A 10,797-nucleotide genomic window follows, 5' to 3' on the forward strand; every position below is an offset into this window, starting at 1 on the left:
GTTAGAAAAAGGTGTAGTTTCTCATAATTCAGGAATTTAGAGAAATTTTAGGGTAGTTTTACTCAAGAAACATTGTAAAATATAGAGACAAAACGAATAAGGAGATGTAGAGATAACAAGATGAAGAAAAGAGAATAAAGAGTTCTAGTGACCAACATAGTTTTGTTGGTTAATACTATGGATGAAAACGATCATCAGTAATTGATATTATTGTCAATTTTGCTGGTCAACTTAAGCGAGAAATTTTAAGGATGAATAGCTTTGTGAAAATTACTTTCGTTCTCACAATTGCAGAGGAGAAAAAAAGAGCTATCATTAACCTGATATCTAACCTAGAATTAGAGATGAAATGGTATTTCCTTTTGATTAATCTTCCCCTTTTTCCTCCAAATTATATTACATAAACCTATATTGAGCCTATATAAGGAGCCTCATTCCTTATTTGCATTAAATAAAAATAAAACAAGTTTTTTTTTACTACAAGTAAGGAGCGACATTAAAACAAAAAGAAAATATTCCGTATATGAAATTGTTGGTCACTAGACCAACAATACTAACCAACATTTTGAGATGTAGGGACTGCAAAGTCTAATACCGCATTCTTTACATTTTAACGAAGCTATTACTGATGTAAACGAAAGGTTTGTCACTAGGTAAAAAATAAAATTGCTAATTTCTTGAAAGCAAATCTCTAAATGAGCCAAAATATCACTAAATTTAAGACATGCCACCTTTCTTGTTGAAAGTGTTAGAAAAAGGTGTAGTTTCTCATAATTCAGGAATTTAGAGAAATTTTAGGGTAGTTTTACTCAAGAAACATTGTAAAATATAGAGACAAAACGAATAAGGAGATGTAGAGATAACAAGATGAAGAAAAGAGAATAAAGAGTTCTAGTGACCAACATAGTTTTGTTGGTTAATACTATGGATGAAAACGATCATCAGTAATTGATATTATTGTCAATTTTGCTGGTCAACTTAAGCGAGAAATTTTAAGGATGAATAGCTTTGTGAAAATTACTTTCGTTCTCACAATTGCAGAGGAGAAAAAAAGAGCTATCATTAACCTGATATCTAACCTAGAATTAGAGATGAAATGGTATTTACTTTTGATTAATCTTCCCCTTTTTCCTCCAAATTATATTACATAAACCTATATTGAGCCTATATAAGGAGCCTCATTCCTTATTTGCATTAAATAAAAATAAAACAAGTTTTTTTTTACTACAAGTAAGGAGCGACATTAAAACAAAAAGAAAATATTCCGTATATGAAATTGTTGGTCACTAGACCAACAATACTAACCAACATTTGTTGGTATTAACCAACAAAACTATGTTGGTCACTAGAACTCTTTATTCTCTTTTCTTCATCTTGTTATCTCTACATCTCCTTATTCGTTTTGTCTCTATATTTTACAATGTTTCTTGAGTAAAACTACCCTAAAATTTCTCTAAATTCCTGAATTATGAGAAACTACACCTTTTTCTAACACTTTCAACAAGAAAGGTGGCATGTCTTAAATTTAGTGATATTTTGGCTCATTTAGAGATTTGCTTTCAAGAAATTAGCAATTTTATTTTTTACCTAGTGACAAACCTTTCGTTTACATCAGTAATAGCTTCGTTAAAATGTAAAGAATGCGGTATTAGACTTTGCAGTCCCTACTGGCGGTGTTGATCTCTGTTTCTTGGCCTTTCAGCAACGGAAATACTTAATAATATATACTACGTAGGAATAATACTACGTTGGAATAGCTTCATTAACTATCCAAAAAACAACTTGAGAACAAAGACTTCGAAAAAAAACTTAGACTTATCCGATTAAGAGAACATACTTAAATACAAATAACGTTCTAAATTCAAAGAAAATCAGCGGTACTGTTATGATATACCCCCTAATCAATATTCTTCTAATATGTTTTTCTGACGCTCGGTCATAATGAAATATAAGTAAGCATGACAAAAATATAATATTTTAGAAACAAATTTGGGCAATATATTTGCACATTAGGGGAGGGGAAAGCATAGCAGGTCTGCATACCTAATTTGCTAGATCCGATTATTCTACACATTGTCTAGTAAGAATTGTTTTCTAGCTTCAGATTTTTTTCTACTATACCCCCCCCCCACCTCCCCCTAATGTGCAAATATATAGCCCGAAGTATATATTTTCATCTACTCTGTCGATACTCTTTGTCTTATCTCACGCTAAGCTGAAAGAAACTAACAAAAGACGGTTCTGCAATACGTCAATAAATGAACATTGTGAGCGGTAGGGGGTTTATCATAAAAGTACCAAATTAACTTTGAAAAATACGTTCTTACCAATAAAACAATTGAGAAATAAGATTTTCGCGAAATCACCTTTTTCTTATCCCAAAACATCACTCCTGCCAGAACGAGGTAACTTTTAAAGTGGTACTGAACATGGGAAGAAAAATCAAACCAAAAAGATTAGCAACTATGCTGTTTTTTATTTACTACAAGTTTAAGAGAGAATTGCCACGTTTAATAGTGCTTTACTATGATTTATTTAAAAAAAAAAATTTTCCACAAGACAAAATACGATTGAAATGTTTTCACCTTTCTTACTTTCATAAATGAAAAATTACCAAAACCTTAAGGAAGAAATGTCAGTATATGTCAATTAAACTGACAATCCTGGGTGTTTTGTTTGTTTGTAAATTGTGTTCTAGTCTTGAGGGGGCATAGTGTTTATCAGCCCTAATCATGTTAATTTTTGCTTGGTTTGAGTCTTAATTTGCTATTTATTGTGGATATGTTTGGGGATTTGGTGGGTGTGGGAAGGGGACTAACTCCGCCTTTCATTGTCATTGATAATACCAGCCTGTCCCAAGCCAGGATGACGGAGGAGGGTTGGGCGACAGGTTTGCTACCTGTCCCTGTAAAAAAAAACCCCAGCAACGGAAACGTCGATAAATGCCTCGGATGAATTATCTTGCCCCCTGATAACGAACCCAGCACGTCCCCGGACACGATTATTGACTACGAAACAACCAACAAAAATCGGCTTCTGGAACGTGAGAACTATGAGTCAGTTATCAAAAACTGAGCAAGTTCTCAGAGAGATGAAGCAATATAATATTGACATACTGGCCCTAAGGGAAATACGTTGGAAAGGTGTAGGCCAAGAAACACTAGACCATGGATATGTACTGTCGTATAGCGGAGAGGACAACTATCATCAGGCAGGTGTAGGACTTATGATGTCCCCTGCAGCATACCGAACAATGCTGAAATGGACTCCAGTAAACGAAAGGATCTTGTTTGCACGATTTGCTACAACACACAATAAGCTTTTTGTCATTGTATGATACGCTCCTACCAATTAGGCGGATGATGATGTCAAAGATAGCTTCTATGAAACCTTGCAGATTGTCACCAAAGAAATCCCCAAACATGATGTTCTATGTGTTGTTGATGATCTGAATGCCAAAGTAGGAGCCGATCCTAAGTACTTTCCAGAAGTCCTAGGACCGCATGGACTTGGCCAGATTAGCGAAAATGGTGCATTACTAGTAGACTTCGCGCTAAGTAATGACCTTGTCGTTGGTGGGACACTCTTCGAGCATAAAAATGTGCACAAGTACACAAGGACATCTCCAGACGGTTCAACGCGAAACTAGATTGACCATTTCCTGATCGCCAGAAGGTAGCGTACAAGCCTGTTAGACGTGCATGGATATAGAGGAGCAGACGCCCAGTCCGATCACCTGCTCATGATCGCCCACATACAGATCAAACTACGTGCCCAAAACAAGACACAGCAAGATCTGAAGAAACTGTACGACAAGGACAAGCTACAGGATCGAAAAATCCGCAGAGATTTCTGTATCTCTTTATGGAACAAATTTGATGCCTTGGCTGCTGAGGCAAATGACTCAGAAAGCGTCGAAGGGAAATTGGAGAAAATAAAAAGTGTATACACGACGATTGCCGAAGAAAAGCTAGGTTTCCGAAAGAAACCAAAGGAAAGGTGGATCTCTGATGTAACATGGAAACTGATTGACGAACGAAAGGAACTCAAAAAAGCCATGCTCATAGATACTACAAGGTGTTCAGAGCTGGCAACAAAACAATTAAAAAAAGAAAAAGATAAAGAGGTAAAAAAGAGTGCAATAAAGGACAAGAGACAGTTTGACAAAGTGTGAGACTTTTCGCGTCCAATAATTGTCAAATAATAAGTCCCCGTGCTTCGTCCATATCCTTGCCCGTCCCCCCACATCCAAATCCCCAAAGCAAATCCTTCTCTTACCCCTTTTCTCCAAAGCATAATAAAATTAAATTAAAACCCTACCCCCCAGGAAATTCTCAAACCCATCAAGTTTCCCTGTCGCAATTCCCCAATCAGTTTGTTTTTCCTAAACTTTTAGTTACTAATGCAGAAAGTCTTAATTTTGAAAAGCTTACTGAACTCGAGGTGGTTTCAGAATCACATTTGATAGATATTATAGCTGTTACTGAAGTTCAATCCCATGACCCAGGGTCCCTACACCTGACAAATTATTCAGAGTTTATTAAACTCCGTCCTTCAGACCACCCACTCGGGAAAAAAGGTGGCGGAGTTCTGTTTTTTATAAAGAGTCACCTTTAACCAAAGGTTATTCAAGTCCCTTACTTATCCGAGTATGATGAAATCCTCTGGCTAAGTGTTAGACCAAAAGTAGTCCCTCGTCCATTTAGTATTATTGCAATAGCTGTTTTCTATTACTCCCCAAATCAAAATATCAAGTCAAAACGTAATTTTATCCAGCAATTACAGGCAAGTGCTGATTTTGTTATTTCTAAGTACCCCAATGATGGACTTTTTTTAGTTGGCGATGCCAACGACCTTAAAGTGGATTCTTTTTGTGCTTCACTTAAAGTAAAGCAAATTGTTAAAACACCGACGACTCGGGGAAATACCTCTCTTGATGTTATTTTAACTAATATGTATAATTTTTACAGCCCTCCCTCAACTTTGCCCCCATTAGGTGGGAGTTATCATCTTTCCATTCTTTTGTCCCCCTCCTTGTTAACCACAATATTTTAATTGAGAAACAAGAAAGCGAGTTCAATATCGATCCCTTACTGGTAAAATTGGTTGCCTCATTTTTAACAAATAGATCACAGGTGGTTAAATACCAGAACCATTGCTCATATCCTCTCCCTATCTACAATGGCATACCCCAAGGAACTCTCCTAGGCCCCCTCCTTTTTTCAGTCATGGTTAACAGCCTTGCGAAGGAAGTTCCTGACCGTTGGAAATTTGTTGATGACCTAACGATTGTTGAAAGTTGCTTCAGAAATTTAATAAGCGACCCTTTGAGTATTCTTAATGAAATTGGAAGTGAGGCTTTGGACCTTTATATGACCGTAAACCCCTCCTTGTTTAACCACAATATTTTAATTGAGAAACAAGAAAGAAACAAGAATTTTTTTTACGAACGTTTTTATGTGTAATTAAATAAAAAAAAACAAGTTTTTTTAACGGAAAGTAAGGAGCGACATTAAAACTTAAAACAAACAGAAATTACTTCGTATGTGAAAGGGGCTGTTCCCTCTTCAACGCTCCGCTTTTTACGCTAAAGTTTGACTCTTTCTCTCAACTCTACTTTTTAAAACAGTACATCCTTTAGCGTAACGAGCAGGACGTTGAAGAGGGAACAGCCCCTTTCATATGCGGGGTAATTTCTGCTCGTTTTAAGTTTTAATGTCGCTCCTTACTTTCAGTTAAAAAAAACTTGTTTTTTTTATTTAGTTTCTGAATGTTTTTTTAGTTAATCCATGTTTTGATTTCGGCTCTCCGCAGATGAATAATTAAAGCGAAATTTGCATATTTATTCATTTGGATAAATGGCTTTCCCATTTTTTTATTGAAAGATTTTGACAAAAAAGAAGGAGGGAGGAGGCCCAGTTGCCCTCCAATTTTGCCCACCAAAACCTACTAGCTGTACACCAACACCTAGTTGGTGGGGGTACTTCGCGCCCCCGAAGCCCCACTGCGCGCGTAAGTCGTTACGCGCCATTTTGGTTGTGTCCCTGTGTCCTATATATATATATATATATATATATATATATATATATATATATATATATATATATATATATATATATATATATATATATATATATATATATATATCTTCTATATATATAAAAATAAGTTGTCTGTCTGTCTGTGGATCAGGTGACGTCATGTTTCTGTGTCGGCTGACGTCATGAAATTAGTTGTCAGGTGACGTCATGTTTCTGTGTCGGCTGACGTCATGAAATTAGTTGTCGTCATTTTTGCTTTGACGGTGACGTCATTCAAGATATTTAAGACATATGTTCACGTAGAAATCTATTAATGTTTAAGTTTACAATGACTGATGAACTTACCATGGCAAAAGCCGATGAAGATGCTCAAAGAGTCTATGCCAAAAAACTTGCTGCTGATAGAGAAAGTCAGAAAAGAAAACGTGCCGAGGAACTACCAGAGCAACGCGAAAGCAGACTTGCTGCTAAAAGAGAAAGTGAAAAAAGAAGGCGTGCCGAGGAATCAAAAGAACAGCAGGGAAACAGGCTTGAGGCTGATAGAGAAAGAAAGAACAGAAAGCGTGCCGAGGAATCAAAAGAACAGCAAGGAAACAGGCTTGAGGCTGATAGAGAAAGAAAGAACAGAAAGCGTGCCGAGGAACTACCAGAGCAACGCGGAAGCAGGCTTGCTGCTGATAAAGAAAGTAAGAAAAGAAAACGTGCCGAGGAATCAGAGCAACCTGAAAGTTATCGCCTGGCATTCAGGTACAACCCAGTCGATGATTATAGCTTGAGTAGATGTGTTCAAATCGGGACAATGTCTAAAATTTGTCCCTATTGCAAGGCCTTGAAATTCAATGGTGAAACAATGGGAATGTGTTGCGCCTCAGGAAAAGTTAAACTTCCTCTATTGGCTGCACCACCAGAGCCATTGAAGACTTTCCTTACTGGAACTACGTCAGAATCTAAGCGTTTTTTGTCAAAAATCAGAAAATACAACTCATGTTTCCAAATGACGTCGTTTGGAGCCCAAATCGAAAATCCAGATCAATTTATGTCTACTCTCAAAGTAAAAGGGCAAATTTATCATAAAACAGGGTCCCTTCTACCATTCTCAGGCGAGAATCATAAATTTTTACAATTGTACTTCATCAGTGATAGAAATTCTGAATTGAATGCACGTTGCGAAATTTCTCCCAACGTTGAAAGGACAATCGTTTCCCAATTGCAACATCTTTTCCACGAAAATAATAATTTAGTGCGTCTGTTCAAAACAGCCATCGATTTGATGCCTACTGATACGCATAAAATTGTTATTTCCGCTGACAAAACGCCTCCTGGCCAACATGTGCGTAGATACAATGCTCCAACTATCGACGAAGTGGCAATCGTTATGGTCGGTGATCAGTTTTTACCTCGAGATATTATTCTTCATAAGCGAGACGCTCAGTTGTTAAGAATTGCTGAAACTCATCGATGCTACGATGCCCTACAATATCCTATCATTTTTTGGGATGGAGCCGACGGCTATCACTTTAATATTCAATTGATGAATCCAGCCACTAACAAAGAAATGAATAAGAAATGCAGTGCAATGCATTATTATTCCTATAGACTAATGATTCGGCAGGATGAAGAAAATTATATTTTAAAATGCCGTGAATTGTTTTACCAATTCGTCGTGGATATGTATGCTAAAATTGAATCAGAACGTTTGCTATATATCCGCCTGAATCAGACCAAGCTCCGCTCTGAACAATACATTCATTTGCGAGATGCAGTTATAAATGACGGTAATACCACAAACGTTGGAAGATTAACAATTTTACCTTCGTCATATGCTGGCAGTCCCCGTCATATGCATGAATATGCTCAAGATGCTGTTGCGTATGTTCGTCTCTATGGTCGTCCAGATTTATTTATTACATTTACATGTAATCAATCTTGGGACGAGATACTGCAGCTTTTACTTCAAGGACAATCGGCGGTTCATAGGCGTGACATTACGGCACGTGTCTTCCGGCAAAAGTTGAAATCACTGATAAACTACATTGTAAAACATGAAGTGTTTGGGTCAGTGCGATGCTGGATGTACTCAGTGGAATGGCAAAAACGAGGTTTGCCACACGCACATATACTAATCTGGCTACATAAAAAAATTACTTCGAACGAAATTGATGATGTGATTTCCGCTGAAATACCTGATAAAAATGTCGATAAGGGGTTACATGATATTATTGTAAAAAATATGATACATGGACCTTGCGGTGCACTGAACGAAAATTCACCATGCATGGCCAAAGGAAGGTGCACAAAGCAATATCCTCGACTTTTAGTATCAAACACAATTACTGGCAATGATGGTTACCCACAATATAGAAGAAGATCTACTGAAGATGGCGGTAAAACAGCAATAATAAAGAAGCGTAACGGTACCACCATCGAAGTAGATAACCAGTGGGTTGTTCCATATTCCCCATTATTATCAAAAACATTTAATGCACACATAAACGTTGAATACTGTAACTCCGTAAAGGCAATCAAATACATATGTAAATACGTTAACAAAGGCAGTGACATGGCAGTTTTTGGCTTGCAGCCCGAAATCAAAGATTTCGATGAAATCGTAGAATATCAGGCTGGAAGATACATAAGCAGTAATGAAGCTGTTTGGCGAATTCTTTCATTTCCGATACATGAACGTAGTCCAGCTGTTGTTCACTTAGCGGTACATTTACAGAATGGTCAAAGTGTTTATTTCACGGAAACCAACGTGCAACAAAGAGTCCTGAATCCACCGGATACAACATTAACAGCTTTTTTTTCGCTTTGCAAAAATGATTCTTTTGCAAAAAAACTGCTGTATACTGAGTGCCTTCGTATTAGACGTGGAATACTAAAAATAAAGTATTTGAACGTCGAAAACAGGGTAAGTCAGTCGACGGCCAACCTACCATCTTCAAAGATACCACGATAGGAAGACTCTACACCGTTCACCCCAATCAACATGAATGCTTCTTTCTACGCCTGCTTTTGGTGAATGTACCCGGTCCGACATCCTTTGAGTATTTGAGGACTGTAGTCTTAAGTATTCAAGTCTTCCTATCGTGGTATCTTTGAAGATGGTAGGTTGGCCGTCGACTGACTTACCCTGTTTTCGACGTTCAAATACTTTATTTTTAGTATTCCACGTCTAATACGAAGGCACTCAGTATACAGCAGTTTTTTTGCAAAAGAATCATTTTTGCAAAGCGAAAAAAAAGCTGTTAATGTTGTATCCGGTGGATTCAGGACTCTTTGTTGCACGTTGGTTTCCGTGAAATAAACACTTTGACCATTCTGTAAATGTACCGCTAAGTGAACAACAGCTGGACTACGTTCATGTATCGGAAATGAAAGAATTCGCCAAACAGCTTCATTACTGCTTATGTATCTTCCAGCCTGATATTCTACGATTTCATCGAAATCTTTGATTTCGGGCTGCAAGCCAAAAACTGCCATGTCACTGCCTTTGTTAACGTATTTACATATGTATTTGATTGCCTTTACGGAGTTACAGTATTCAACGTTTATGTGTGCATTAAATGTTTTTGATAATAATGGGGAATATGGAACAACCCACTGGTTATCTACTTCGATGGTGGTACCGTTACGCTTCTTTATTATTGCTGTTTTACCGCCATCTTCAGTAGATCTTCTTCTATATTGTGGGTAACCATCATTGCCAGTAATTGTGTTTGATACTAAAAGTCGAGGATATTGCTTTGTGCACCTTCCTTTGGCCATGCATGGTGAATTTTCGTTCAGTGCACCGCAAGGTCCATGTATCATAATTTTTACAATAATATCATGTAACCCCTTATCGACATTTTTATCAGGTATTTCAGCGGAAATCACATCATCAATTTCGTTCGAAGTAATTTTTTTATGTAGCCAGATTAGTATATGTGCGTGTGGCAAACCTCGTTTTTGCCATTCCACTGAGTACATCCAGCATCGCACTGACCCAAACACTTCATGATTTACAATGTAGTTTATCAGTGATTTCAACTTTTGCCGGAAGACACGTGCCGTAATGTCACGCCTATGAACCGCCGATTGTCCTTGAAGTAAAAGCTGCAGTATCTCGTCCCAAGATTGATTACATGTAAATGTAATAAATAAATCTGGACGACCATAGAGACGAACATACGCAATAGCATCTTGAGCATATTCATGCATATGACGGGGACTGCCAGCATATGACGAAGGTAAAATTGTTAATATTCCAACGTTTGTGGTATTACCGTCATTTATAACTGCATCTCGCAAATGAATGTATTGTTCAGAGCGGAGCTTGGTCTGATTCAGGCGGATATATAGCAAACGTTCTGATTCAATTTTAGCATACATATCCACGACGAATTGGTGAAACAATTCACGGCATTTTAAAATATAATTTTCTTCATCCTGCCGAATCATTAGTCTATAGGAATAATAATGCATTGCACTGCATTTCTTATTCATTTCTTTGTTAGTGGCTGGATTCATCAATTTAATATTAAAGTGATAGCCGTCGGCTCCATCCCAAAAAATGATAGGATATTGTAGGGCATCGTAGCATCGATGAGTTTCAGCAATGCTTAACAACTGAGCGTTTCGCTTATGAAGAATAATATCTCGAGGTAAAAACTGATCACCGACCATAACGATTGCCACTTCGTCGATAGTTGGAGCATTGTATCTACGCACATGTTGGCCAGGAGGCGTTTTGTCAGCGGAAATAACAATTTTA

The sequence above is a fragment of the Artemia franciscana genome, chromosome 14, assembly GCF_032884065.1.
Source record: "Artemia franciscana chromosome 14, ASM3288406v1, whole genome shotgun sequence".
In the NCBI taxonomy this organism is placed as follows: Eukaryota; Metazoa; Arthropoda; class Branchiopoda; order Anostraca; family Artemiidae; genus Artemia; species Artemia franciscana.